This window comes from Wyeomyia smithii, chromosome 3, assembly GCF_029784165.1.
Source record: "Wyeomyia smithii strain HCP4-BCI-WySm-NY-G18 chromosome 3, ASM2978416v1, whole genome shotgun sequence".
NCBI lineage: Eukaryota > Metazoa > Arthropoda > Insecta > Diptera > Culicidae > Wyeomyia > Wyeomyia smithii.
Window position 1 is genome coordinate 69,752,815 of NC_073696.1, and position 4,005 is coordinate 69,756,819.

At 34.9% G+C, this 4,005-nt stretch overlaps 1 long non-coding RNA gene across 1 annotated transcript; it reads left to right on the forward strand.

Moving 5' to 3' along the window:
* Nucleotides 1-328: 328 nt before the first annotated feature.
* Nucleotides 329-1,466, forward strand: LOC129730200 (uncharacterized). The gene is made up of 3 exons (XR_008728806.1): nucleotides 329-404; nucleotides 535-741; nucleotides 813-1,466. It is a non-coding gene; the product is annotated as an uncharacterized LOC129730200 (long non-coding RNA).
* The last annotated feature ends 2,539 nt before the right edge of the window (nucleotides 1,467-4,005 follow it).

Below are 4,005 nucleotides of genomic sequence, written 5' to 3' on the forward strand. Positions count from 1 at the left end.
GCAACCGGTGTGAAAACGGGTGAGTGAGCAAAATCGATAAGTATCGATTTCAGGATGCAGCAAGCCGTTTCACCTAACTTTTGATATCGACAGTATCGATAATAGTATCGCCCACCCCGTCACTTGTATTCCATATGTATTGCAAAACAAATATTTATGTCAAAGAATTAGAAACCTTATATTTATAATAAGTTCTACATTATCAAATGGCACAAGTGATTGCATTAAGGACAAGTGACTAGAGCACTTATTTCTGCAAACATTTCTGGTAAGAGCGATTCGTATAAAATATTTATTCTATTTTAGTACCGGTTTTTTTTCTCAGATGATATCAAAACTTACTTTGTCAAGGAATATTTCTTTGTATGGATTAGAGTTAGATGAATCGTCAACCGTTTCATAAGGTGAGTCAATAATTGCATTGAACGAACTTTTCGAATAACTGCTTTCTAACTTTTCTTCGATGATGATATCATTTAAATATTCTTTCTGCATTCGTTCAATTTTTTTTATAGTTTTCGTTTTCAATTTTAGCTGTATAAAATCTCTCTCCTTGAGGTCTAAAAACGTTTCAAGGTCATCGATTCCTTCAGCAACTGGAATAAATGGAAAAGGCTGGTTATTTTTAGGTCGTATTTTGTGTGAAATGTAATGTACTTATAATACTAATAATCTTGATTAAAAAATCGTCGCGATATGAACTTCTTATCATTGTTCTCTGCTGTCCATAAGGAAAATGTAGTATGCTGATAAACATCATGAAAATTTAAGAAACTGTTTTGTGCTAATATTTCTACTTCATATGCTTGTAGAAATTCATCGTAACCGACGGTATTACAGGTTTGAAGCAAAAGGCAGACTGTGTTATCAAATTGCACCAGTTCTTGTATTATACCGTAAGATGGAAAAAACATATTGTGATGAGTTTTCAGGGCTACAATCAGATTTTTTCGAAATTCTATTCCATTCAAAGTAACAGATTTCGGACAACTTACAACTGCAATATGTTGTGGTAAGAATACATGGCTTTGTGTATGTTCTTTAAGCTTCACTGGTCCCGATGAGAAAGTGAGTTTATCGCGGAAAGGATTATCGATCACATCTACCACCATTCTAAAGCATTGCCGCTCTCCTATGCTTTTGCAGATGTTTTTGAAATTCCGACAAGTAGCTGCCTGCCCTTTTAGAGGTTTATTTTTTTGTTCAAATGTTAAACAATTATACTGCTTCATGCTTCCACTTTTTCGTATACATTCAACATAATGCAATAGATGATGACTTTTGTTAATGCGTTTTTCAAAGTTTTTGTAGAATACATCGTTATAAATACGTATATGTTCATCTAACCATATTAACATGTCTTCGGATACTGTTGGAGATAACAAAATTCTGCTAATATTAATTCAATGGCCGATCATTTGCATTAGTTCACATTCCGATGAAACTTTATGGCCAAATAAAAAAGGAAAGGCTCTGAGGAATAAAAAATACTGAGCTGCCGTTTGCCTCATTTTGTGTTGGTTGGGTTTAAAAAGCATATCATTTGTGATATTGGCTGATGGGCGATTTTTTCGGTCTACGTTGCCATAATTAAACGTACTAATGCGATGATTTATATAATCCTTAGTTAAGCCAGGTACTTTTTGCTTCACATAACGGCCTAACACCAATTGCAGAGTCAGTGAGATTATTCCTTCGCCAAGATCATGCATGACATCCAATGCCCAATTGGTTGTAACGTGGAAGTTTTCGAGTTCGTTTAAAATACTACCAGTTGATTTCAGGCCACATTCAGCAGGTTTAATAAAAGCATTTTGTACAGCATATAGATTCGCATCATACCATTCAATTGTACGATGTGGGAACTTCGTCGTGGGAGTTTTTTGAAATGAGGGTCGATCAATTGTACAAATTCTACAAAAATATGTAGCACTTGGTCCTAGCAATCCGAATATATCGTGTGCCGCTAGCGTATCTCCACAAAATATGGTCACTGTAGCTCTCAGTTGAAATTTTTCATTTCCGTAAAAAACATCAACGCCTGTTTGCAGCTGTTTAAAATCTGCGATTAAAGGTTCCATAATTTTGTTAAAACCATGCTTTTTTGTTGTGCTGGACAGTGCATAAATTACCGGGAAAATAGATTTCGGTGTATTATTCCATTTATCTGGAAAATTTTGGATTTTAAAGCAAAAATTGGAAATTTTGTTTTTCCAGCTCTTGAGCTGAATGCATTCCCTAATTCCACGTCATCCTCGTATATTGATAAACGGATTGCATCGGGTGCTGTTTGAAAAAGATACACGATCCGAAAGTCTCTCCCGATTCGAATGAACCATATTCTTTTATGCATGTGGTTTCTGTGTCATGATTCTCGCTCAGAATGTTGCGAGTCCTAGGGTTTCTGAATATCATTTTCAGAGTTTCTATAATAGGAATGTATACAAAGGTGTCATTTACTGTAACAGCCTTCGAGATCCCGTTGGAATGGCGCACCACAGTTCGACTTCCTACACATTTTTCAACTGGTCGTGGTAAATTTCCTACTAATGATTTTAGAAACTTCTGCTGCGACATTTTTGATTTGATATTTTTGAATAAATTTAAACAACGAAATTTATTAATGAAACTCAAAGTAGTTGAATCACGCAAATCGACATTGTTACATTGAAGAAACGAGACAGTACACTTCTCTAAATAAGTGGTTAGGTGATTAACGACGTTTTCGCAAATATTGATAGCTTCCATAATTTTACACCGAGGAAGTCCAGAATCAGCAGCAAGACGACATATGCTGACTGAAATAATTTGCATTATTTCTTCTATCGTTTTATTATCGTCGTCTTCAAATTCATCGTCATGAATTTCTTTAGCCTGATATACTGGCATTTCATAAAAAAGGTGGTGTCGAAACGTCGGCAGAAAGAGTTTTTGTACTTATTGATCTTTTGTGTTTCTCAGTTATATGTCGTTTTAAAGAAGTGAAATGATGGTATCGCATGGTACACATGGGATAAGTACAATCGTAATAGATAGAATCTGGGGTGAAATCATTGTTGCGGATGTGCCATGATACATGACGCCCAAGTTATTCTACATAGCCGCTTACTTTTCTACCACAAAAAAAGCAAGCAATGGCATCAATAGCCAAATCATTTAACTAAATACACAAAAACGTACATATTTAATAAATAATAACTTACTGAATAGATCGTGTACCTCCACGTCGTCTTCTTGTAGATTAGATAGTACGATATCCATTTTTATTTTATTTGAAAATTACACGCGGAACACTTTGAAAACGCAGCTTCGAAACTCTCTGAATATTTGAAAATGGCGGACTTTTGACGTTTCGTTTTGACAGATGCAGAAAAATTGCCGAACAGTATAGTAAAAAACAACAAAAAATCAGTAAAACAATTGAAATGTTTTCAGCAACACCTAGGTAGGTGCTGACAGATCGTCAAATATTTGCCGAACTTTATGAAAGTGCAGAACATACATTAGTTCACAGAAAAGGTCAGTGATATTTTTTGCTGAGCTCGTCAAGTACCTTTTGTATAACGGTAATCCGGTAAAAATTTTAACCGACATCAGTTATTTTCGAGGAAATTACAAAATGATCAGTATTTTTTCAAATTTACTGAGCGTGACCGTAATAAAAATTACTGAACAATCAAAACGAGGATAAGTGTGTACAAACTATTAGCATGTTAATTTAGTATCGCGAAAAAAAGGTTGAGCAAATAAACCTAGCTTTGCAAATATTGCGTGAAGTACGTATTATGAAAAGCATATCGATCGGCAGGGGTTTTCGAACGCATGATGAGTGAGTCAATTAGAGGATAAATTGATAATATGTCAACTTTTGAAAAAAAAGTCCTTCAGAAAATTGTGGTGAGGCGCAAAGACCATGTATTTTTTTCAAATAGCTTGTTTTTACTTTACAACAGAGACGCAGATTCATAGTCACTGCTCCAACTGCTCCATTATTCATCTCAGCCC